We start from the raw sequence: 24098 nt of genomic DNA, 5'->3' as shown, positions 1-24098 counted from the left end.
CCTTGGAGCTTGCCAAGGTCAACCATGGAGCTTGCCGAAACCTGGGATAAAACCAGCGACCTTTAGATCTTCAGTCTAACGCGCTCCCAACTGAGCTATTTCGGCAAAATTAGCTTATTTCCAGAGGCCAAGAGGCCGACAAACTGACGATGGTGGGAATGACCGTACTTTGGAATTCATTCATTGTCCATTGATTTTATGAATGAAGAAGTGTGTGATGCAGTTTCAATCTCTTCCATGTGGACCGCTCCATGCATCCTGCTTATGTCCTGTTACATCAGTTTGCCAATGAAACACCCAACATATGAAAACACCATATGATTAAAAAAAACATTTCTGTCTTATGTGTTTGAATGAGATTGGTTCAGAATTTTTGTGGTTTATTTCAATGTCATCAGAGGTTGAATAAGTGAGAGGGGAGTTGTTCTTGGAGCTTGCCGAAACCCGGGATAAAACCAGCGACCTTTAGATCTTCAGTCTAACGCGCTCCCAACTGAGCTATTTCGGCAAAATTAGCCTATTTCCAGTGGCCAAGAGGCCGACAAACTGACGATGGTGGGAATGACCGTACTTTGGAATTCATTCATTGTCCATTCACTTTATGATAGAAGTGTGGGATGCAGTTTCAATCTCTTCCATGTGGACCGCTCCATGCATCCTGCTTATGTCCTGTTACATCAGTTTGCCAATGAAACACCCAACATATGAAAACATCATATGATTAAAAAAAAACAGGCCCAACTCATCAGCTCTCCATCGCCGTGCTTGACAGTTGGTATGACACGGTTGAGCTACTGTTTAGTTTCCTCCAAACGCGCTGCTGTGCATGATGACCAAACATTTCTGTCTTATGTGTGTGAATGAGATTGGTTCAGAATTTTTTTGGTTTATTTCGATGTCACAAGAGGTTGAATAAGTAAGAGGGGAGTTGTTCTTGGAGCTTGCCGAAACCCGGGATAAAACCAGCGACCTTTAGATCTTCAGTCTAATGCGCTCCCATCTGAGCTATTTTGGCAAAATTTGCCTATTTCCAGTTGCCAAGAGTACGACAAACAGACCATGGTGGGAATGACCGTACTTTGGAATTCATTCATTGTCCATTCATTTTATGAATGAAAATGTGTGATGCAGTTTCAATCTCTTCCATGTGGACCGCTCCATGCATCCTGCTTATGTCCTGTTACATCAGTTTGCCAATGAAACACCCAACATATGAAAACATCATATGATTAAATAAAACATCTCTGTCTTATGTGTTGACCTTGGAGCTTGCCAAAGTCAACTATGGAGCTTGCCGAAACCTGGGATAAAACCAGCGACCTTTAGATCTTCAGTCTAACGCGCTCCCAACTGAGCTATTTCGGCAAAATTAGCCTATTTCCAGTGGCCAAGAGGCCGACAAACTGACGATGGTGGGAATGACCTACTTTGGAATTCATTCATTGTCCATTCACTTTATGATAGAAGTGTGGGATGCAGTTTCAATCTCTTCCATGTGGACCGCTCCATGCATCCTGCTTATGTCCTGTTACATCAGTTTGCCAATGAAACACCCAACATATGAAAACATCATATGATTAAAAAAGAACAGGCCCAACTCATCAGCTCTCCATCACCGTGCTTGACAGTTGGTATGACACGGTTGAGCTACTGTTTAGTTTCCTCCAAACGCGCTGCTGTGCATGATGACCAAACATTTCTGTCTTATGTGTGTGAATGAGATTGGTTCAGAATTTTTTTGGTTTATTTCGATGTCACAAGAGGTTGAATACGTAAGAGGGGAGTTGTTCTTGGAGCTTTCCGAAACCCGGGATTGAGCCAGGGACTTTTAGATCTTCAGTCTAACGCTCTCCCAACTGAGCTATTTCGGCAAAATTTGCTTATTTCCAGTGGCCAAGAGGCCGACAAACTGACGTTGGTGGGAATGACCGTACTTTGGAATTCATTCATTGTCCATTCACTTTATGATAGAAGTGTGGGATGCAGTTTCAATCTCTTCCATGTGGACCGCTCCATGCATCCTGCTTATGTCCTGTTACATCAGTTTGCCAATGAAACACCCAACATATGAAAACATCATATGATTAAAAAAAACATCTCTGTCTTATGTGTTGACCTTGGAGCTTGCCAAGGTCAACCATGGAGCTTGCCGAAACCTGGGATAAAACCAGCGACCTTTAGATCTTCAGTCTAACGCGCTCCCAACTGAGCTATTTCGGCAAAATTAGCCTATTTCCAGTGGCCAAGAGGCCGACAAACTGACGATGGTGGGAATGACCGTACTTTGGAATTCATTCATTGTCCATTCACTTTATGATAGAAGTGTGGGATGCAGTTTCAATCTCTTCCATGTGGACCGCTCCATGCATCCTGCTTATGTCCTGTTACATCAGTTTGCCAATGAAACACCCAACATATGAAAACATCATATGATTAAAAAAAAAACAGGCCCAACTCATCAGCTCTCCATCACTGTGCTTGACAGTTGGTATGACACGGTTGAGCTACTGTTTAGTTTCCTCCAAACGCGCTGCTGTGCATGATGACCAAACATTTCTGTCTTATGTGTGTGAATGAGATTGGTTCAGAATTTTTTTGGTTTATTTTGATGTCACAAGAGGTTGAATACGTAAGAGGGGAGTTGTTCTTGGAGCTTGCCGAAACCCGGGATTGAGCCAGGGACCTTTAGATCTTCAGTCTAACGCTCTTCCAACTGAGCTATTTCGGCAAAATTAGCTTATTTCCAGAGGCCAAGAGGCCGACAAACTGACGATGGTGGGAATGACCGTACTTTGGAATTCATTCATTGTCCATTGATTTTATGAATGAAGAAGTGTGTGATGCAGTTTCAATCTCTTCCATGTGGACCGCTCCATGCATCCTGCTTATGTCCTGTTACATCAGTTTGCCAATGAAACACCCAACATATGAAAACACCATATGATTAAAAAAAACATTTCTGTCTTATGTGTTTGAATGAGATTGGTTCAGAATTTTTGTGGTTTATTTCAATGTCATCAGAGGTTGAATAAGTGAGAGGGGAGTTGTTCTTGGAGCTTGCCGAAACCCGGGATAAAACCAGCGACCTTTAGATCTTCAGTCTAACGCGCTCCCAACTGAGCTATTTCGGCAAAATTAGCCTATTTCCAGTGGCCAAGAGGCCGACAAACTGACGATGGTGGGAATGACCGTACTTTGGAATTCATTCATTGTCCATTCACTTTATGATAGAAGTGTGGGATGCAGTTTCAATCTCTTCCATGTGGACCGCTCCATGCATCCTGCTTATGTCCTGTTACATCAGTTTGCCAATGAAACACCCAACATATGAAAACATCATATGATTAAAAAAAAACAGGCCCAACTCATCAGCTCTCCATCGCCGTGCTTGACAGTTGGTATGACACGGTTGAGCTACTGTTTAGTTTCCTCCAAACGCGCTGCTGTGCATGATGACCAAACATTTCTGTCTTATGTGTGTGAATGAGATTGGTTCAGAATTTTTTTGGTTTATTTCGATGTCACAAGAGGTTGAATAAGTAAGAGGGGAGTTGTTCTTGGAGCTTGCCGAAACCCGGGATAAAACCAGCGACCTTTAGATCTTCAGTCTAATGCGCTCCCATCTGAGCTATTTTGGCAAAATTTGCCTATTTCCAGTTGCCAAGAGTACGACAAACAGACCATGGTGGGAATGACCGTACTTTGGAATTCATTCATTGTCCATTCATTTTATGAATGAAAATGTGTGATGCAGTTTCAATCTCTTCCATGTGGACCGCTCCATGCATCCTGCTTATGTCCTGTTACATCAGTTTGCCAATGAAACACCCAACATATGAAAACATCATATGATTAAATAAAACATCTCTGTCTTATGTGTTGACCTTGGAGCTTGCCAAAGTCAACTATGGAGCTTGCCGAAACCTGGGATAAAACCAGCGACCTTTAGATCTTCAGTCTAACGCGCTCCCAACTGAGCTATTTCGGCAAAATTAGCCTATTTCCAGTGGCCAAGAGGCCGACAAACTGACGATGGTGGGAATGACCTACTTTGGAATTCATTCATTGTCCATTCACTTTATGATAGAAGTGTGGGATGCAGTTTCAATCTCTTCCATGTGGACCGCTCCATGCATCCTGCTTATGTCCTGTTACATCAGTTTGCCAATGAAACACCCAACATATGAAAACATCATATGATTAAAAAAAAACAGGCCCAACTCATCAGCTCTCCATCACCGTGCTTGACAGTTGGTATGACACGGTTGAGCTACTGTTTAGTTTCCTCCAAACGCGCTGCTGTGCATGATGACCAAACATTTCTGTCTTATGTGTGTGAATGAGATTGGTTCAGAATTTTTTTGGTTTATTTTGATGTCACAAGAGGTTGAATACGTAAGAGGGGAGTTGTTCTTGGAGCTTGCCGAAACCCGGGATTGAGCCAGGGACCTTTAGATCTTCAGTCTAACGCTCTCCCAACTGAGCTATTTCGGCAAAATTAGCTTATTTCCAGTGGCCAAGAGGCCGACAAACTGACGATGGTGGGAATGACCGTACTTTGGAATTCAATCATTGTCCATTCACTTTATGATAGAAGAAGTGTGGGATGCAGTTTCAATCTCTTCCATGTGGACCGCTCCATGCATCCTGCTTATGTCCTGTTACATCAGTTTGCCAATGAAACACCCAACATATGAAAACACCATATGATTAAAAAAAACATTTCTGTCTTATGTGTTTGAATGAGATTGGTTCAGAATTTTTGTGGTTTATTTCAATGTCATCAGAGGTTGAATAAGTGAGAGGGGAGTTGTTCTTGGAGCTTGCCGAAACCCGGGATAAAACCAGCGACCTTTAGATCTTCAGTCTAACGCGCTCCCAACTGAGCTATTTTGGCAAAATTAGCCTATTTCCAGTGGCCAAGAGGCCGACAAACCGACGATGGTGGGAATGACCGTACTTTGGAATTCATTCATTGTCCATTCACTTTATGATAGAAGTGTGGGATGCAGTTTCAATCTCTTCCATGTGGACACTCCATGCATCCTGCTTATGTCCTGTTACATCAGTTTGCCAATGAAACACCCAACATATGAAAACATCATATGATTAAAAAAAAACAGGCCCAACTCATCAGCTCTCCATCACCGTGCTTGACAGTTGGTATGACACGGTTGAGCTACTGTTTAGTTTCCTCCAAACGCGCTGCTGTGCATGATGACCAAACATTTCTGTCTTATGTGTGTGAATGAGATTGGTTCAGAATTTTTTTGGTTTATTTCGATGTCACAAGAGGTTGAATACGTAAGAGGGGAGTTGTTCTTGGAGCTTTCCGAAACCCGGGATTGAGCCAGGGACTTTTAGATCTTCAGTCTAACGCTCTCCCAACTGAGCTATTTCGGCAAAATTTGCTTATTTCCAGTGGCCAAGAGGCCGACAAACTGACGATGGTGGGAATGACCGTACTTTGGAATTCATTCATTGTCCATTCACTTTATGATAGAAGTGTGGGATGCAGTTTCAATCTCTTCCATGTGGACCGCTCCATGCATCCTGCTTATGTCCTGTTACATCAGTTTGCCAATGAAACACCCAACATATGAAAACATCATATGATTAAAAAAAACATCTCTGTCTTATGTGTTGACCTTGGAGCTTGCCAAGGTCAACCATGGAGCTTGCCGAAACCTGGGATAAAACCAGCGACCTTTAGATCTTCAGTCTAACGCGCTCCCAACTGAGCTATTTCGGCAAAATTAGCCTATTTCCAGTGGCCAAGAGGCCGACAAACTGACGATGGTGGGAATGACCGTACTTTGGAATTCATTCATTGTCCATTCACTTTATGATAGAAGTGTGGGATGCAGTTTCAATCTCTTCCATGTGGACCGCTCCATGCATCCTGCTTATGTCCTGTTACATCAGTTTGCCAATGAAACACCCAACATATGAAAACATCATATGATTAAAAAAAACATCTCTGTCTTATGTGTTGACCTTGGAGCTTGCCAAGGTCAACCATGGAGCTTGCCGAAACCTGGGATAAAACCAGCGACCTTTAGATCTTCAGTCTAACGCGCTCCCAACTGAGCTATTTCGGCAAAATTAGCCTATTTCCAGTGGCCAAGAGGCCGACAAACTGACGATGGTGGGAATGACCGTACTTTGGAATTCATTCATTGTCCATTCACTTTATGATAGAAGTGTGGGATGCAGTTTCAATCTCTTCCATGTGGACCGCTCCATGCATCCTGCTTATGTCCTGTTACATCAGTTTGCCAATGAAACACCCAACATATGAAAACATCATATGATTAAAAAAAAAACAGGCCCAACTCATCAGCTCTCCATCACTGTGCTTGACAGTTGGTATGACACGGTTGAGCTACTGTTTAGTTTCCTCCAAACGCGCTGCTGTGCATGATGACCAAACATTTCTGTCTTATGTGTGTGAATGAGATTGGTTCAGAATTTTTTTGGTTTATTTTGATGTCACAAGAGGTTGAATACGTAAGAGGGGAGTTGTTCTTGGAGCTTGCCGAAACCCGGGATTGAGCCAGGGACCTTTAGATCTTCAGTCTAACGCTCTCCCAACTGAGCTATTTCGGCAAAATTAGCTTATTTCCAGAGGCCAAGAGGCCGACAAACTGACGATGGTGGGAATGACCGTACTTTGGAATTCATTCATTGTCCATTGATTTTATGAATGAAGAAGTGTGTGATGCAGTTTCAATCTCTTCCATGTGGACCGCTCCATGCATCCTGCTTATGTCCTGTTACATCAGTTTGCCAATGAAACACCCAACATATGAAAACACCATATGATTAAAAAAAACATTTCTGTCTTATGTGTTTGAATGAGATTGGTTCAGAATTTTTGTGGTTTATTTCAATGTCATCAGAGGTTGAATAAGTGAGAGGGGAGTTGTTCTTGGAGCTTGCCGAAACCCGGGATAAAACCAGCGACCTTTAGATCTTCAGTCTAACGCGCTCCCAACTGAGCTATTTCGGCAAAATTAGCCTATTTCCAGTGGCCAAGAGGCCGACAAACTGACGATGGTGGGAATGACCGTACTTTGGAATTCATTCATTGTCCATTCACTTTATGATAGAAGTGTGGGATGCAGTTTCAATCTCTTCCATGTGGACCGCTCCATGCATCCTGCTTATGTCCTGTTACATCAGTTTGCCAATGAAACACCCAACATATGAAAACATCATATGATTAAAAAAAGACAGGCCCAACTCATCAGCTCTCCATCGCCGTGCTTGACAGTTGGTATGACACGGTTGAGCTACTGTTTAGTTTCCTCCAAACGCGCTGCTGTGCATGATGACCAAACATTTCTGTCTTATGTGTGTGAATGAGATTGGTTCAGAATTTTTTTGGTTTATTTCGATGTCACAAGAGGTTGAATAAGTAAGAGGGGAGTTGTTCTTGGAGCTTGCCGAAACCCGGGATAAAACCAGCGACCTTTAGATCTTCAGTCTAATGCGCTCCCATCTGAGCTATTTTGGCAAAATTTGCCTATTTCCAGTTGCCAAGAGTACGACAAACAGACCATGGTGGGAATGACCGTACTTTGGAATTCATTCATTGTCCATTCATTTTATGAATGAAAATGTGTGATGCAGTTTCAATCTCTTCCATGTGGACCGCTCCATGCATCCTGCTTATGTCCTGTTACATCAGTTTGCCAATGAAACACCCAACATATGAAAACATCATATGATTAAATAAAACATCTCTGTCTTATGTGTTGACCTTGGAGCTTGCCAAAGTCAACTATGGAGCTTGCCGAAACCTGGGATAAAACCAGCGACCTTTAGATCTTCAGTCTAACGCGCTCCCAACTGAGCTATTTCGGCAAAATTAGCCTATTTCCAGTGGCCAAGAGGCCGACAAACTGACGATGGTGGGAATGACCTACTTTGGAATTCATTCATTGTCCATTCACTTTATGATAGAAGTGTGGGATGCAGTTTCAATCTCTTCCATGTGGACCGCTCCATGCATCCTGCTTATGTCCTGTTACATCAGTTTGCCAATGAAACACCCAACATATGAAAACATCATATGATTAAAAAAGAACAGGCCCAACTCATCAGCTCTCCATCACCGTGCTTGACAGTTGGTATGACACGGTTGAGCTACTGTTTAGTTTCCTCCAAACGCGCTGCTGTGCATGATGACCAAACATTTCTGTCTTATGTGTGTGAATGAGATTGGTTCAGAATTTTTTTGGTTTATTTCGATGTCACAAGAGGTTGAATACGTAAGAGGGGAGTTGTTCTTGGAGCTTGCCGAAACCCGGGATTGAGCCAGGGACCTTTAGATCTTCAGTCTAACGCTCTCCCAACTGAGCTATTTCGGCAAAATTAGCTTATTTCCAGTGGCCAAGAGGCCGACAAACTGACGATGGTGGGAATGACCGTACTTTGGAATTCAATCATTGTCCATTCACTTTATGATAGAAGAAGTGTGGGATGCAGTTTCAATCTCTTCCATGTGGACCGCTCCATGCATCCTGCTTATGTCCTGTTACATCAGTTTGCCAATGAAACACCCAACATATGAAAACACCATATGATTAAAAAAAACATTTCTGTCTTATGTGTTTGAATGAGATTGGTTCAGAATTTTTGTGGTTTATTTCAATGTCATCAGAGGTTGAATAAGTGAGAGGGGAGTTGTTCTTGGAGCTTGCCAAAACCCGGGATAAAACCAGCGACCTTTAGATCTTCAGTCTAACGCGCTCCCAACTGAGCTATTTTGGCAAAATTAGTCTATTTCCAGTGGCCAAGAGGCCGACAAACTGACGATGGTGGGAATGACCGTACTTTGGAATTCATTCATTGTCCATTCACTTTATGATAGAAGTGTGGGATGCAGTTTCAATCTCTTCCATGTGGACACTCCATGCATCCTGCTTATGTCCTGTTACATCAGTTTGCCAATGAAACACCCAACATATGAAAACATCATATGATTAAAAAAAAACAGGCCCAACTCATCAGCTCTCCATCACCGTGCTTGACAGTTGGTATGACACGGTTGAGCTACTGTTTAGTTTCCTCCAAACGCGCTGCTGTGCATGATGACCAAACATTTCTGTCTTATGTGTGTGAATGAGATTGGTTCAGAATTTTTTTGGTTTATTTCGATGTCACAAGAGGTTGAATACGTAAGAGGGGAGTTGTTCTTGGAGCTTTCCGAAACCCGGGATTGAGCCAGGGACCTTTAGATCTTCAGTCTAACGCTCTCCCAACTGAGCTATTTCGGCAAAATTAGCCTATTTCCAGTGGCCAAGAGGCCGACAAACTGACGATGGTGGGAATGACCGTACTTTGGAATTCATTCATTGTCCATTCACTTTATGATAGAAGTGTGGGATGCAGTTTCAATCTCTTCCATGTGGACACTCCATGCATCCTGCTTATGTCCTGTTACATCAGTTTGCCAATGAAACACCCAACATATGAAAACATCATATGATTAAAAAAAAACAGGCCCAACTCATCAGCTCTCCATCACCGTGCTTGACAGTTGGTATGACACGGTTGAGCTACTGTTTAGTTTCCTCCAAACGCGCTGCTGTGCATGATGACCAAACATTTCTGTCTTATGTGTGTGAATGAGATTGGTTCAGAATTTTTTTGGTTTATTTCGATGTCACAAGAGGTTGAATACGTAAGAGGGGAGTTGTTCTTGGAGCTTTCCGAAACCCGGGATTGAGCCAGGGACTTTTAGATCTTCAGTCTAACGCTCTCCCAACTGAGCTATTTCGGCAAAATTTGCTTATTTCCAGTGGCCAAGAGGCCGACAAACTGACGATGGTGGGAATGACCGTACTTTGGAATTCATTCATTGTCCATTCACTTTATGATAGAAGTGTGGGATGCAGTTTCAATCTCTTCCATGTGGACCGCTCCATGCATCCTGCTTATGTCCTGTTACATCAGTTTGCCAATGAAACACCCAACATATGAAAACATCATATGATTAAAAAAAACATCTCTGTCTTATGTGTTGACCTTGGAGCTTGCCAAGGTCAACCATGGAGCTTGCCGAAACCATGGATAAAACCAGCGACCTTTAGATCTTCAGTCTAACGCGCTCCCAACTGAGCTATTTCGGCAAAATTAGCCTATTTCCAGTGGCCAAGAGGCCGACAAACTGACGATGGTGGGAATGACCGTACTTTGGAATTCATTCATTGTCCATTCACTTTATGATAGAAGTGTGGGATGCAGTTTCAATCTCTTCCATGTGGACCGCTCCATGCATCCTGCTTATGTCCTGTTACATCAGTTTGCCAATGAAACACCCAACATATGAAAACATCATATGATTAAAAAAAAAACAGGCCCAACTCATCAGCTCTCCATCACTGTGCTTGACAGTTGGTATGACACGGTTGAGCTACTGTTTAGTTACCTCCAAACGCGCTGCTGTGCATGATGACCAAACATTTCTGTCTTATGTGTGTGAATGAGATTTGTTCAGAATTTTTTTGGTTTATTTCGATGTCACAAGAGGTTGAATAAGTAAGAGGGGAGTTGTTCTTGGAGCTTGCCGAAACCCGGGATTGAGCCAGGGACCTTTAGATCTTCAGTCTAACGCTCTCCCAACTGAGCTATTTCGGCAAAATTAGCTTATTTCCAGAGGCCAAGAGGCCGACAAACTGACGATGGTGGGAATGACCGTACTTTGGAATTCATTCATTGTCCATTGATTTTATGAATGAAGAAGTGTGTGATGCAGTTTCAATCTCTTCCATGTGGACCGCTCCATGCATCCTGCTTATGTCCTGTTACATCAGTTTGCCAATGAAACACCCAACATATGAAAACATCATATGATTAAAAAAAAACAGGCCCAACTCATCACCGTGCTTGACAGTTGGTACGACACGGTTGAGCTACTGTTTAGTTTCCTCCAAACGCGCTGCTGTGCATGATGACCAAACATTTCTGTCTTATGTGTGTGAATGAGATTGGTTCAGAATTTTTGTGGTTTATTTCGATGTCACAAGAGGTTGAATACGTAAGAGGGGAGTTGTTCTTGGAGCTTGCCGAAACCCGGGATTGAGCCAGGGACCTTTAGATCTTCAGTCTAACGCTCTCCCAACTGAGCTATTTCGGCAAAATTAGCCTATTTCCAGTGGCCAAGAGGCCGACAAACTGACGATGGTGGGAACGACCGTACTTTGGAATTCATTCATTGTCCATTCACTTTATGATAGAAGAAGTGTGGGATGCAGTTTCAATCTCTTCCATGTGGACCGCTCCATGCATCCTGCTTATGTCCTGTTACATCAGTTTGCCAATGAAACACCCAACATATGAAAACATCATATGATTAAAAAAAGACAGGCCCAACTCATCAGCTCTCCATCACCGTGCTTGACAGTTGGTATGACACGGTTGAGCTACTGTTTAGTTTCCTCCAAACGCGCTGCTGTGCATGATGACCAAACATTTCTGTCTTATGTGTGTGAATGAGATTGGTTCAGAATTTTTTTGGTTTATTTCGATGTCACAAGAGGTTGAATACGTAAGAGGGGAGTTGTTCTTGGAGCTTGCCGAAACCCGGGATTGAGCCAGGGACCTTTAGATCTTCAGTCTAACGCTCTCCCAACTGAGCTATTTCGGCAAAATTAGCTTATTTCCAGAGGCCAAGAGGCCGACAAACTGACGATGGTGGGAATGACCGTACTTTGGAATTCATTCATTGTCCATTGATTTTATGAATGAAGAAGTGTGTGATGCAGTTTCAATCTCTTCCATGTGGACCGCTCCATGCATCCTGCTTATGTCCTGTTACATCAGTTTGCCAATGAAACACCCAACATATGAAAACATCATATGATTAAAAAAAACATTTCTGTCTTATGTGTTTGAATGAGATTGGTTCAGAATTTTTGTGGTTTATTTCAATGTCATCAGAGGTTGAATAAGTGAGAGGGGAGTTGTTCTTGAAGCTTGCCGAAACCCGGGATTGAGCCAGGGACCTTTAGATCTTCAGTCTAACGCTCTCCCAACTGAGCTATTTCGGCAAAATTAGCTTATTTCCAGAGGCCAAGAGGCCGACAAACTGACGATGGTGGGAATGACCGTACTTTGGAATTCATTCATTGTCCATTGATTTTATGAATGAAGAAGTGTGTGATGCAGTTTCAATCTCTTCCATGTGGACCGCTCCATGCATCCTGCTTATGTCCTGTTACATCAGTTTGCCAATGAAACACCCAACATATGAAAACATCATATGATTAAAAAAAAACAGGCCCAACTCATCACCGTGCTTGACAGTTGGTACGACACGGTTGAGCTACTGTTTAGTTTCCTCCAAACGCGCTGCTGTGCATGATGACCAAACATTTCTGTCTTATGTGTGTGAATGAGATTGGTTCAGAATTTTTGTGGTTTATTTCGATGTCACAAGAGGTTGAATACGTAAGAGGGGAGTTGTTCTTGGAGCTTGCCGAAACCCGGGATTGAGCCAGGGACCTTTAGATCTTCAGTCTAACGCTCTCCCAACTGAGCTATTTCGGCAAAATTAGCCTATTTCCAGTGGCCAAGAGGCCGACAAACTGACGATGGTGGGAACGACCGTACTTTGGAATTCATTCATTGTCCATTCACTTTATGATAGAAGAAGTGTGGGATGCAGTTTCAATCTCTTCCATGTGGACCGCTCCATGCATCCTGCTTATGTCCTGTTACATCAGTTTGCCAATGAAACACCCAACATATGAAAACATCATATGATTAAAAAAAAGACAGGCCCAACTCATCAGCTCTCCATCACCGTGCTTGACAGTTGGTATGACACTGTTGAGCTACTGTTTAGTTTCCTCCAAACGCGCTGCTGTGCATGATGACCAAACATTTCTGTCTTATGTGTGTGAATGAGATTGGTTCAGAATTTTTTTGGTTTATTTCGATGTCACAAGAGGTTGAATACGTAAGACGGGAGTTGTTCTTGGAGCTTGCCGAAACCCGGGATTGAGCCAGGGACCTTTAGATCTTCAGTCTAACGCTCTCCCAACTGAGCTATTTCGGCAAAATTAGCTTATTTCCAGAGGCCAAGAGGCCGACAAACTGACGATGGTGGGAATGACCGTACTTTGGAATTCAATCATTGTCCATTCACTTTAGGATAGAAGAAGTGTGGGATGCAGTTTCAATCTCTTCCATGTGGACCGCTCCATGCATCCTGCTTATGTCCTGTTACATCAGTTTGCCAATGAAACACCCAACATATGAAAACATCATATGATTAAAAAAAACATTTCTGTCTTATGTGTTTGAATGAGATTAGTTCAGAATTTTTGTGGTTTATTTCAATGTCATCAGAGGTTGAATAAGTGAGAGGGGAGTTGTTCTTGGAGCTTGCCGAAACCCGGAATAAAACCAGGGACCTTTAGATTTTCAGTCTAACGCGCTCCCATCTGAGCTATTTTGGCAAAATTAGCCTATTTCCAGTTGCCAAGAGTACGACAAACAGACCATGGTGGGAATGACCGTACTTTGGAATTCATTCATTGTCCATTCATTTTATGAATGAAGAAGTGTGTGATGCAGTTTCAATCTCTTCCATGTGGACCGCTCCATGCATCCTGCTTATGTCCTGTTACATCAGTTTGCCAATGAAACACCCAACACATGAAAACATCATATGATTAAAAAAAAGCAGGCCCAACTCATCAGCTCTCCATCACCGTGCTTGACAGTTGGTATGACACGGTTGAGCTACTGTTTAGTTTCCTCCAAACGCGCTGCTGTGCATGATGACCAAACATTTCTGTCTTATGTGTGTGAATGAGATTTGTTCAGAATTTTTTTGGTTTATTTCGATGTCACAAGAGGTTGAATAAGTAAGAGGGGAGTTGTTCTTGGAGCTTGCCGAAACCCGGGATTGAGCCAGGGACCTTTAGATCTTCAGTCTAACGCTCTCCCAACTGAGCTATTTCGGCAAAATTAGCCTATTTCCAGTGGCCAAGAGGCCGACAAACTGACGATGGTGGGAATGACCGTACTTTGGAATTCATTCATTGTCCATTCACTTTATGATAGAAGTGTGGGATGCAGTTTCAATCTCTTCCATGTGGACCGCTCCATGCATCCTGCTTATGTCCTGTTACATCAGTTTGCCAATGAAACACCCAACATATGAAAACATCATATGATTAAAAAAGAACAGGCCCAACTCATCAGCTCTCCATCACCGTGCTTGACAGTTGGTATGACACGGTTGAGCTACTGTTTAGTTTCCTCCAAACGCGCTGCTGTGCATGATGACCAAACATTTCTGTCTTATGTGTGTGAATGAGATTGGTTCAGAATTTTTTTGGTTTATTTCGATGTCACAAGAGGTTGAATACGTAAGAGGGGAGTTGTTCTTGGAGCTTGCCGAAACCCGGGATTGAGCCAGGGACCTTTAGATCTTCAGTCTAACGCTCTCCCAACTGAGCTATTTCGGCAAAATTAGCTTATTTCCAGTGGCCAAGAGGCCGACAAACTGACGATGGTGGGAATGATCGTACTTTGGAATTCAATCATTGTCCATTCACTTTATGATAGAAGAAGTGTGGGATGCAGTTTCAATCTCTTCCATGTGGACCGCTCCATGCATCCTGCTTATGTCCTGTTACATCAGTTTGCCAATGAAACACCCAACATATGAAAACATCATATGATTAAAAAAGAACAGGCCCAACTCATCAGCTCTCCATCACCGTGCTTGACAGTTGGTATGACACGGTTGAGCTACTGTTTAGTTTCCTCCAAACGCGCTGCTGTGCATGATGACCAAACATTTCTGTCTTATGTGTGTGAATGAGATTGGTTCAGAATTTTTTTGGTTTATTTCGATGTCACAAGAGGTTGAATACGTAAGAGGGGAGTTGTTCTTGGAGCTTGCCGAAACCCGGGATTGAGCCAGGGACCTTTAGATCTTCAGTCTAACTATCTCCCAACTGAGCTATTTCGGAAAAATTAGCTTATTTCCAGTGGCCAAGAGGCCGACAAACTGACGATGGTGGGAATGATCGTACTTTGGAATTCAATCATTGTCCATTCACTTTATGATAGAAGAAGTGTGGGATGCAGTTTCAATCTCTTCCATGTGGTCCGCTCCATGTATCCTATTTATGTCCTGTTACATCAGTTTGCCAATGAAACACCCAACATATGAAAACATCATATGATTAAAAAAAACATTTCTGTCTTATGTGTTTGAATGAGATTAGTTCAGAATTTTTGTGGTTTATTTCAATGTCATCAGAGGTTGAATAAGTGAGAGGGGAGTTGTTCTTGGAGCTTGCCGAAACCCGGAATAAAACCAGGGACCTTTAGATCTTCAGTCTAATGCGCTCCCATCTGAGCTATTTTGGCAAAATTAGCCTATTTCCAGTTGCCAAGAGTACGACAAACAGACCATGGTGGGAATGAACGTACTTTGGAATTCATTCATTGTCCATTCATTTTATGAATGAAGAAGTGTGTGATGCAGTTTCAATCTCTTCCATGTGGACCGCTCCATGCATCCTGCTTATGTCCTGTTATATCAGTTTGCCAATGAAACACCCAACATATGAAAACATCATATGATTAAAAAAGAACAGGCCCAACTCATCAGCTCTCCATCACCGTGCTTGACAGTTGGTATGACACGGTTGAGCTACTGTTTAGTTTCCTCCAAACGCGCTGCTGTGCATGATGACCAAACATTTCTGTCTTATGTGTGTGAATGAGATTGGTTCAGAATTTTTTTGGTTTATTTCGATGTCACAAGAGGTTGAATACAAAGAGGGGAGTTGTTCTTGGAGCTTGCCGAAACCCGGGATTGAGCCAGGGACCTTTAGATCTTCAGTCTAACGCTCTCCCAACTGAGCTATTTCGGCAAAATTAGCCTATTTCCAGTGGCCAAGAGGCCGACAAACTGACGATGGTGGGAATGACCGTACTTTGGAATTCATTCATTGTCCATTCACTTTATGATAGAAGTGTGGGATGCAGTTTCAATCTCTTCCATGTGGACCGCTCCATGCATCCTGCTTATGTCCTGTTACATCAGTTTGCCAATGAAACACCCAACATATGAAAACATCATATGATTAAAAAAGAACAGGCCCAACTCATCAGCTCTCCATCACCGTGCTTGACAGTTGGTATGACACGGTTGAGCTACTGTTTAGTTTCCTCCAAACGCGCTGCTGTGCATGATGACCAAACATTTCTGTCTTATGTGTGTGAATGAGATTGGTTCAGAATTTTTTTGGTTTATTTCGATGTCACAAGAGGTTGAATACGTAAGAGGGGAGTTGTTCTTGGAGCTTGCCGAAACCCGGGATTGAGCCAGGGACCTTTAGATCTTCAGTCTAACGCTCTCCCAACTGAGCTATTTCGGCAAAATTAGCTTATTTCCAGTGGCCAAGAGGCCGACAAACTGACGATGGTGGGAATGATCGTACTTTGGAATTCAATCATTGTCCATTCACTTTATGATAGAAGAAGTGTGGGATGCAGTTTCAATCTCTTCCATGTGGACCGCTCCATGCATCCTGCTTATGTCCTGTTACATCAGTTTGCCAATGAAACACCCAACATATGAAAACATCATATGATTAAAAAAAACATTTCTGTCTTATGTGTTTGAATGAGATCAGTTCAGAATTTTTGTGGTTTATTTCAATGTCATCAGAGGTTGAATAAGTGAGAGGGGAGTTGTTCTTGGAGCTTGCCGAAACCCGGAATAAAACCAGGGACCTTTAGATTTTCAGTCTAACGCGCTCCCATCTGAGCTATTTTGGCAAAATTAGCCTATTTCCAGTTGCCAAGAGTACGACAAACAGACCATGGTGGGAATGACCGTACTTTGGAATTCATTCATTGTCCATTCATTTTATGAATGAAGAAGTGTGTGATGCAGTTTCAATCTCTTCCATGTGGACCGCTCCATGCATCCTGCTTATGTCCTGTTACATCAGTTTGCCAATGAAACACCCAACACATGAAAACATCATATGATTAAAAAAAAGCAGGCCCAACTCATCAGCTCTCCATCACCGTGCTTGACAGTTGGTATGACACAGTTGAGCTACTGTTTAGTTTCCTCCAAACGCGCTGCTGTGCATGATGACCAAACATTTCTGTCTTATGTGTGTGAATGAGATTTGTTCAGAATTTTTTTGGTTTATTTCGATGTCACAAGAGGTTGAATAAGTAAGAGGGGAGTTGTTCTTGGAGCTTGCCGAAACCCGGGATTGAGCCAGGGACCTTTAGATCTTCAGTCTAACGCTCTCCCAACTGAGCTATTTCGGCAAAATTAGCCTATTTCCAGTGGCCAAGAGGCCGACAAACTGACGATGGTGGGAATGACCGTACTTTGGAATTCATTCATTGTCCATTCACTTTATGATAGAAGTGTGGGATGCAGTTTCAATCTCTTCCATGTGGACCGCTCCATGCATCCTGCTTATGTCCTGTTACATCAGTTTGCCAATGAAACACCCAACATATGAAAACATCATATGATTAAAAAAGAACAGGCCCAACTCATCAGCTCTCCATCACCGTGCTTGACAGTTGGTATGACACGGTTGAGCTACTGTTTAGTTTCCTCCAAACGCGCTGCTGTGCATGATGACCAAACATTTCTGTCTTATGTGTGTGAATGAGATTGGTTCAGAATTTTTTTGGTTTATTTCGATGTCACAAGAGGTTGAATACGTAAGAGGGGAGTTGTTCTTGGAGCTTGCCGAAACCCGGGATTGAGCCAGGGACCTTTAGATCTTCAGTCTAACTATCTCCCAACTGAGCTATTTCGGAAAAATTAGCTTATTTCCAGTGGCCAAGAGGCCGACAAACTGACGATGGTGGGAATGATCGTACTTTGGAATTCAATCATTGTCCATTCACTTTATGATAGAAGAAGTGTGGGATGCAGTTTCAATCTCTTCCATGTGGTCCGCTCCATGTATCCTATTTATGTCCTGTTACATCAGTTTGCCAATGAAACACCCAACATATGAAAACATCATATGATTAAAAAAAACATTTCTGTCTTATGTGTTTGAATGAGATTAGTTCAGAATTTTTGTGGTTTATTTCAATGTCATCAGAGGTTGAATAAGTGAGAGGGGAGTTGTTCTTGGAGCTTGCCGAAACCCGGAATAAAACCAGGGACCTTTAGATCTTCAGTCTAATGCGCTCCCATCTGAGCTATTTTGGCAAAATTAGCCTATTTCCAGTTGCCAAGAGTACGACAAACAGACCATGGTGGGAATGAACGTACTTTGGAATTCATTCATTGTCCATTCATTTTATGAATGAAGAAGTGTGTGATGCAGTTTCAATCTCTTCCATGTGGACCGCTCCATGCATCCTGCTTATGTCCTGTTATATCAGTTTGCCAATGAAACACCCAACATATGAAAACATCATATGATTAAAAAAGAACAGGCCCAACTCATCAGCTCTCCATCACCGTGCTTGACAGTTGGTATGACACGGTTGAGCTACTGTTTAGTTTCCTCCAAACGCGCTGCTGTGCATGATGACCAAACATTTCTGTCTTATGTGTGTGAATGAGATTGGTTCAGAATTTTTTTGGTTTATTTCGATGTCACAAGAGGTTGAATACGTAAGAGGGGAGTTGTTCTTGGAGCTTGCCGAAACCCGGGATTGAGCCAGGGACCTTTAGATCTTCAGTCTAACGCTCTCCCAACTGAGCTATTTCGGAAAAATTAGCTTATTTCCAGTGGCCAAGAGGCCGACAAACTGACGATGGTGGGAATGATCGTACTTTGGAATTCAATCATTGTCCATTCACTTTATGATAGAAGAAGTGTGGGATGCAGTTTCAATCTCTTCCATGTGGACCGCTCCATGTATCCTATTTATGTCCTGTTACATCAGTTTGCCAATGAAACACCCAACATATGAAAACATCATATGATTAAAAAAAACATTTCTGTCTTATGTGTTTGAATGAGATTAGTTCAGAATTTTTGTGGTTTATTTCAATGTCATCAGAGGTTGAATAAGTGAGAGGGGAGTTGTTCTTGGAGCTTGCCGAAACCCGGAATAAAACCAGGGACCTTTAGATTTTCAGTCTAACACGCTCCCATCTGAGCTATTTTGGCAAAATTAGCCTATTTCCAGTTGCCAAGAGTACGACAAACAGACCATGGTGGGAATGACCGTACTTTGGAATTCATTCATTGTCCATTCATTTTATGAATGAAGAAGTGTGTGATGCAGTTTCAATCTCTTCCATGTGGACCGCTCCATGCATCCTGCTTATGTCCTGTTACATCAGTTTGCCAATGAAACACCCAACACATGAAAACATCATATGATTAAAAAAAAACAGGCCCAACTCATCAGCTCTCCATCACCGTGCTTGACAGTTGGTATGACACGGTTGAGCTACTGTTTAGTTTCCTCCAAACGTGCTGCTGTGCATGATGACCAAACATTTCTGTCTTATGTGTGTGAATGAGATTTGTTCAGAATTTTTTTGGTTTATTTCGATGTCACAAGAGGTTGAATAAGTAAGAGGGGAGTTGTTCTTGGAGCTTGCCGAAACCCGGGATTGAGCCAGGGACCTTTAGATCTTCAGTCTAACGCTCTCCCAACTGAGCTATTTCGGCAAAATTAGCCTATTTCCAGTGGCCAAGAGGCCGACAAACTGACGATGGTGGGAATGACCGTACTTTGGAATTCATTCATTGTCCATTCACTTTATGATAGAAGTGTGGGATGCAGTTTCAATCTCTTCCATGTGGACCGCTCCATGCATCCTGCTTATGTCCTGTTACATCAGTTTGCCAATGAAACACCCAACATATGAAAACATCATATGATTAAAAAAAAACAGGCCCAACTCATCAGCTCTCCATCACCGTGCTTGACAGTTGGTATGACACGGTTGAGCTACTGTTTAGTTTCCTCCAAACGCGCTGCTGTGCATGATGACCACATTTCTGTCTTATGTGTGTGAATGAGATTTGTTCAGAATTTTTTTGGTTTATTTCAATGTCACAAGAGGTTGAATACGTAAGAGGGGAGTTGTTCTTGGAGCTTGCCGAAACCCGGGATTGAGCCAGGGACCTTTAGATCTTCAGTCTAACGCTCTCCCAACTGAGCTATTTCGGCAAAATTAGCTTATTTCCAGTGGCCAAGAGGCCGACAAACTGACGATGGTGGGAATGATCGTACTTTGGAATTCAATCATTGTCCATTCACTTTATGATAGAAGAAGTGTGGGATGCAGTTTCAATCTCTTCCATGTGGACCGCTCCATGCATCCTGCTTATGTCCTGTTAAATCAGTTTGCCAATGAAACACCCAACATATGAAAACATCATATGATTAAAAAAAACATTTCTGTCTTATGTGTTTGAATGAGATTAGTTCAGAATTTTTGTGGTTTATTTCAATGTCATCAGAGGTTGAATAAGTGAGAGGGGAGTTGTTCTTGGAGCTTGCCGAAACCCGGAATAAAACCAGGGACCTTTAGATTTTCAGTCTAACGCGCTCCCATCTGAGCTATTTTGGCAAAATTAGCCTATTTCCAGTTGCCAAGAGTACGACAAACAGACCATGGTGGGAATGACCGTACTTTGGAATTCATTCATTGTCCATTCATTTTATGAATGAAGAAGTGTGTGATGCAGTTTCAATCTCTTCCATGTGGACCGCTCCATGCATCCTGCTTATGTCCTGTTACATCAGTTTGCCAATGAAACACCCAACACATGAAAACATCATATGATTAAAAAAAAACAGGCCCAACTCATCAGCTCTCCATCACCGCGCTTGACAGCTGGTATGACACGGTTGAGCTACTGTTTAGTTTCCTCCAAACGCGCTGCTGTGCATGATGACCAAACATTTCTGTCTTATGTGTGTGAATGAGATTTGTTCAGAATTTTTTTGGTTTATTTCGATGTCACAAGAGGTTGAATAAGTAAGAGGGGAGTTGTTCTTGGAGCTTGCCGAAACCCGGGATTGAGCCAGGGACCTTTAGATCTTCAGTCTAACGCTCTCCCAACTGAGCTATTTCGGCAAAATTAGCCTATTTCCAGTGGCCAAGAGGCTGACAAACTGACGATGGTGGGAATGACCGTACTTTGGAATTCATTCATTGTCCATTCACTTTATGATAGAAGTGTGGGATGCAGTTTCAATCTCTTCCATGTGGACCGCTCCATGCATCCTGCTTATGTCCTGTTACATCAGTTTGCCAATGAAACACCCAACATATGAAAACATCATATGATTAAAAAAAACATCTCTGTCTTATGTGTTGATCTTGGAGCTTGCCAAGGTCAACCATGGAGCTTGCCGAAACCTAGGATAAAACCAGCGACCTTTAGATCTTCAGTCTAACGCGCTCCCAACTGAGCTATTTCGGTAAAATTAGCCTATTTCCAGTGGCCAAGAGGCCGACAAACTGACGATGGTGGGAATGACCGTACTTTGGAATTCATTCATTGTCCATTCACTTTATGATAGAAGTGTGGGATGCAGTTTCAATCTCTTCCATGTGGACCGCTCCATGCATCCTGCTTATGTCCTGTTACATCAGTTTGCCAATGAAACACCCAACACATGAAAACATCATATGATTAAAAAAAAACAGACCTAACTCATCAGCTCTCAATCACCGTGCTTGACAGTTGGTATGACACGGTTGAGCTACTGTTTAGTTTCCTCCAAACGCGCTGCTGTGCATGATGACCAAACATTTCTGTCTTATGTGTGTGAATGAGATTTGTTCAGAATTTTTTTGGTTTATTTCGATGTCACAAGAGGTTGAATAAGTAAGAGGGGAGTTGTTCTTGGAGCTTGCCGAAACCCGGGATTGAGCCAGGGACCTTTAGATCTTCAGTCTAACGCTCTCCCAACTGAGCAATTTCGGCAAAATTAGCCTATTTCCAGTGGCCAAGAGGCCGACAAACTGACGATGGTGGGAATGATCGTACTTTGGAATTCAATCATTGTCCATTCACTTTATGATAGAAGAAGTGTGGGATGCAGTTTCAATCTCTTCCATGTGGACCGCTCCATGCATCCTGCTTATGTCCTGTTACATCAGTTTGCCAATGAAACACCCAACATATGAAAACATCATATGATTAAAAAAAACATTTCTGTCTTATGTGTTTGAATGAGATTAGTTCAGAATTTTTGTGGTTTATTTCGATGTCACAAGAGGTTGAATAAGTAAGAGGGGAGTTGTTCTTGGAGCTTGCCGAAACCCGGGATTGAGCCAGGGACCTTTAGATCTTCAGTCTAACGCTCTCCCAACTGAGCTATTTCGGCAAAATTAGCCTATTTCCAGTGGCCAAGAGGCCGACAAACTGACGATGGTGGGAATGACCGTACTTTGGAATTCATTCATTGTCCATTCACTTTATGATAGAAGTGTGGGATGCAGTTTCAATCTCTTCCATGTGGACCGCTCCATGCATCCTGCTTATGTCCTGTTACATCAGTTTGCCAATGAAACACCGAACATATGAAAACATCATATGATAAAAAAAAAACATCTCTGTCTTATGTGTTGACCTTGGAGCTTGCCAAGGTCAACCATGGAGCTTGCCGAAACCTGGGATAAAACCAGCGACCTTTAGATCTTCAGTCTAACGCGCTCCCAACTGAGCTATTTCGACAAAATTAGCCTATTTCCAGTGGCCAAGAGGCCGACAAACTGACGATGGTGGGAATGACCGTACTTTGGAATTCATTCATTGTCCATTCACTTTATGATAGAAGTGTGGGATGCAGTTTCAATCTCTTCCATGTGGACCGCTCCATGCATCCTGCTTATGTCCTGTTACATCAGTTTGCCAATGAAACACCCAACATATGAAAACATCATATGATTAAAAAAAAACAGGCCCAACTCATCAGCTCTCCATCACCGTGCTTGACAGTTGGTATGACACGGTTGAGCTACTGTTTAGTTTCCTCCAAAAGAGCTGCTGTGCATGATGACCAAACATTTCTGTCTTATGTGTGTGAATGAGATTTGTTCAGAATTTTTTTGGTTTATTTCGATGTCACAAGAGGTTGAATACGTAAGAGGGGAGTTGTTCTTGGAGCTTGCCGAAACCCGGGATTGAGCCAGGGACCTTTAGATCTTCAGTCTAACGCTCTCCCAACTGAGCTATTTCGGCAAAATTAGCTTATTTCCAGTGGCCAAGAGGCCGACAAACTGACGATGGTGGGAATGATCGTACTTTGGAATTCAATCATTGTCCATTCACTTTATGATAGAAGAAGTGTGGGATGCAGTTTCAATCTCTTCCATGTGGACCGCTCCATGCATCCTGCTTATGTCCTGTTACATCAGTTTGCCAATGAAACACCCAACATATGAAAACATCATATGATTAAAAAAAACATTTCTGTCTTATGTGTTTGAATGAGATTAGTTCAGAATTTTTGTGATTTATTTCAATGTCATCAGAGGTTGAATAAGTGAGAGGGGAGTTGTTCTTGGAGCTTGCCGAAACCCGGAATAAAACCAGGGACCTTTAGATCTTCAGTCTAACGCTCTCCCAACTGAGCTATTTCGGCAAAATTAGCCTATTTCCAGTGGCCAAGAGGCCGACAAACTGACGATGGTGGGAATGACCGTACTTTGGAATTCATTCATTGTCCATTCACTTTATGATAGAAGTGTGGGATGCAGTTTCAATCTCTTCCATGTGGACCGCTCCATGCATCCTGCTTATGTCCTGTTACATCAGTTTGCCAATGAAACACCCAACATATGAAAACATCATATGATTAAAAAAAACATCTCTGTCTTATGTGTTGACCTTGGAGCTTGCCAAGGTCAACCATGGAGCTTGCCGAAACCTAGGATAAAACCAGCGACCTTTAGATCTTCAGTCTAACGCGCTCCCAACTGAGCTATTTCGGTAAAATTAGCCTATTTCCAGTGGCCAAGAGGCCGACAAACTGACGATGGTGGGAATGACCGTACTTTGGAATTCATTCATTGTCCATTCACTTTATGATAGAAGTGTGGGATTCAGTTTCAATCTCTTCCATGTGGACCGCTCCATGCA

The 24098-nt window shown here is 42.5% G+C and overlaps 1 protein-coding gene and 38 non-coding genes across 39 annotated transcripts in view; all 39 read right to left on the bottom strand.

Moving 5' to 3' along the window:
* The window catches only part of mfsd4aa (major facilitator superfamily domain containing 4Aa), a 117531-nt gene that overhangs the window by 24128 nt on the left and 69305 nt on the right, over positions 1–24098 (bottom strand). The gene's annotated exons all lie outside the window — the stretch shown is intronic.
* Positions 33–105, bottom strand: trnaf-gaa (transfer RNA phenylalanine (anticodon GAA)). Its single transcript has one exon. It is a non-coding gene; the product is annotated as a tRNA-Phe (tRNA).
* Positions 436–508, bottom strand: trnaf-gaa (transfer RNA phenylalanine (anticodon GAA)). Its single transcript has one exon. It is a non-coding gene; the product is annotated as a tRNA-Phe (tRNA).
* trnaf-gaa (transfer RNA phenylalanine (anticodon GAA)) lies at positions 1293–1365 on the bottom strand. Its single transcript has one exon. It is a non-coding gene; the product is annotated as a tRNA-Phe (tRNA).
* trnaf-gaa (transfer RNA phenylalanine (anticodon GAA)) lies at positions 1799–1871 on the bottom strand. The gene has a single exon. It is a non-coding gene; the product is annotated as a tRNA-Phe (tRNA).
* Positions 2148–2220, bottom strand: trnaf-gaa (transfer RNA phenylalanine (anticodon GAA)). Its single transcript has one exon. It is a non-coding gene; the product is annotated as a tRNA-Phe (tRNA).
* trnaf-gaa (transfer RNA phenylalanine (anticodon GAA)) lies at positions 2656–2728 on the bottom strand. The gene has a single exon. It is a non-coding gene; the product is annotated as a tRNA-Phe (tRNA).
* trnaf-gaa (transfer RNA phenylalanine (anticodon GAA)) lies at positions 3059–3131 on the bottom strand. The gene has a single exon. It is a non-coding gene; the product is annotated as a tRNA-Phe (tRNA).
* On the bottom strand, positions 3916–3988 carry trnaf-gaa (transfer RNA phenylalanine (anticodon GAA)). The gene has a single exon. It is a non-coding gene; the product is annotated as a tRNA-Phe (tRNA).
* On the bottom strand, positions 4422–4494 carry trnaf-gaa (transfer RNA phenylalanine (anticodon GAA)). Its single transcript has one exon. It is a non-coding gene; the product is annotated as a tRNA-Phe (tRNA).
* trnaf-gaa (transfer RNA phenylalanine (anticodon GAA)) lies at positions 5331–5403 on the bottom strand. The gene has a single exon. It is a non-coding gene; the product is annotated as a tRNA-Phe (tRNA).
* On the bottom strand, positions 5680–5752 carry trnaf-gaa (transfer RNA phenylalanine (anticodon GAA)). The gene has a single exon. It is a non-coding gene; the product is annotated as a tRNA-Phe (tRNA).
* On the bottom strand, positions 6029–6101 carry trnaf-gaa (transfer RNA phenylalanine (anticodon GAA)). Its single transcript has one exon. It is a non-coding gene; the product is annotated as a tRNA-Phe (tRNA).
* Positions 6537–6609, bottom strand: trnaf-gaa (transfer RNA phenylalanine (anticodon GAA)). The gene has a single exon. It is a non-coding gene; the product is annotated as a tRNA-Phe (tRNA).
* On the bottom strand, positions 8303–8375 carry trnaf-gaa (transfer RNA phenylalanine (anticodon GAA)). The gene has a single exon. It is a non-coding gene; the product is annotated as a tRNA-Phe (tRNA).
* trnaf-gaa (transfer RNA phenylalanine (anticodon GAA)) lies at positions 9212–9284 on the bottom strand. The gene has a single exon. It is a non-coding gene; the product is annotated as a tRNA-Phe (tRNA).
* trnaf-gaa (transfer RNA phenylalanine (anticodon GAA)) lies at positions 9718–9790 on the bottom strand. The gene has a single exon. It is a non-coding gene; the product is annotated as a tRNA-Phe (tRNA).
* On the bottom strand, positions 10575–10647 carry trnaf-gaa (transfer RNA phenylalanine (anticodon GAA)). Its single transcript has one exon. It is a non-coding gene; the product is annotated as a tRNA-Phe (tRNA).
* Positions 11074–11146, bottom strand: trnaf-gaa (transfer RNA phenylalanine (anticodon GAA)). The gene has a single exon. It is a non-coding gene; the product is annotated as a tRNA-Phe (tRNA).
* Positions 11584–11656, bottom strand: trnaf-gaa (transfer RNA phenylalanine (anticodon GAA)). The gene has a single exon. It is a non-coding gene; the product is annotated as a tRNA-Phe (tRNA).
* On the bottom strand, positions 11987–12059 carry trnaf-gaa (transfer RNA phenylalanine (anticodon GAA)). The gene has a single exon. It is a non-coding gene; the product is annotated as a tRNA-Phe (tRNA).
* On the bottom strand, positions 12486–12558 carry trnaf-gaa (transfer RNA phenylalanine (anticodon GAA)). Its single transcript has one exon. It is a non-coding gene; the product is annotated as a tRNA-Phe (tRNA).
* trnaf-gaa (transfer RNA phenylalanine (anticodon GAA)) lies at positions 12997–13069 on the bottom strand. The gene has a single exon. It is a non-coding gene; the product is annotated as a tRNA-Phe (tRNA).
* On the bottom strand, positions 13400–13472 carry trnaf-gaa (transfer RNA phenylalanine (anticodon GAA)). The gene has a single exon. It is a non-coding gene; the product is annotated as a tRNA-Phe (tRNA).
* Positions 13910–13982, bottom strand: trnaf-gaa (transfer RNA phenylalanine (anticodon GAA)). The gene has a single exon. It is a non-coding gene; the product is annotated as a tRNA-Phe (tRNA).
* On the bottom strand, positions 14417–14489 carry trnaf-gaa (transfer RNA phenylalanine (anticodon GAA)). The gene has a single exon. It is a non-coding gene; the product is annotated as a tRNA-Phe (tRNA).
* On the bottom strand, positions 15839–15911 carry trnaf-gaa (transfer RNA phenylalanine (anticodon GAA)). The gene has a single exon. It is a non-coding gene; the product is annotated as a tRNA-Phe (tRNA).
* On the bottom strand, positions 16346–16418 carry trnaf-gaa (transfer RNA phenylalanine (anticodon GAA)). The gene has a single exon. It is a non-coding gene; the product is annotated as a tRNA-Phe (tRNA).
* On the bottom strand, positions 16749–16821 carry trnaf-gaa (transfer RNA phenylalanine (anticodon GAA)). The gene has a single exon. It is a non-coding gene; the product is annotated as a tRNA-Phe (tRNA).
* On the bottom strand, positions 17259–17331 carry trnaf-gaa (transfer RNA phenylalanine (anticodon GAA)). Its single transcript has one exon. It is a non-coding gene; the product is annotated as a tRNA-Phe (tRNA).
* trnaf-gaa (transfer RNA phenylalanine (anticodon GAA)) lies at positions 18679–18751 on the bottom strand. The gene has a single exon. It is a non-coding gene; the product is annotated as a tRNA-Phe (tRNA).
* Positions 19592–19664, bottom strand: trnaf-gaa (transfer RNA phenylalanine (anticodon GAA)). The gene has a single exon. It is a non-coding gene; the product is annotated as a tRNA-Phe (tRNA).
* Positions 20097–20169, bottom strand: trnaf-gaa (transfer RNA phenylalanine (anticodon GAA)). The gene has a single exon. It is a non-coding gene; the product is annotated as a tRNA-Phe (tRNA).
* Positions 20500–20572, bottom strand: trnaf-gaa (transfer RNA phenylalanine (anticodon GAA)). Its single transcript has one exon. It is a non-coding gene; the product is annotated as a tRNA-Phe (tRNA).
* trnaf-gaa (transfer RNA phenylalanine (anticodon GAA)) lies at positions 21010–21082 on the bottom strand. Its single transcript has one exon. It is a non-coding gene; the product is annotated as a tRNA-Phe (tRNA).
* On the bottom strand, positions 21866–21938 carry trnaf-gaa (transfer RNA phenylalanine (anticodon GAA)). Its single transcript has one exon. It is a non-coding gene; the product is annotated as a tRNA-Phe (tRNA).
* trnaf-gaa (transfer RNA phenylalanine (anticodon GAA)) lies at positions 22269–22341 on the bottom strand. Its single transcript has one exon. It is a non-coding gene; the product is annotated as a tRNA-Phe (tRNA).
* Positions 23126–23198, bottom strand: trnaf-gaa (transfer RNA phenylalanine (anticodon GAA)). The gene has a single exon. It is a non-coding gene; the product is annotated as a tRNA-Phe (tRNA).
* trnaf-gaa (transfer RNA phenylalanine (anticodon GAA)) lies at positions 23529–23601 on the bottom strand. The gene has a single exon. It is a non-coding gene; the product is annotated as a tRNA-Phe (tRNA).

Source organism: Leuresthes tenuis, unplaced genomic scaffold, assembly GCF_036924035.1.
Source record: "Leuresthes tenuis unplaced genomic scaffold, fLeuTen1.0.hap1 SCAF_3, whole genome shotgun sequence".
Taxonomy (NCBI): Eukaryota; Metazoa; Chordata; class Actinopteri; order Atheriniformes; family Atherinopsidae; genus Leuresthes; species Leuresthes tenuis.
Note: the sequence above shows the minus strand (reverse complement) of the source record. Positions and strands in the feature narration are given on the sequence as shown.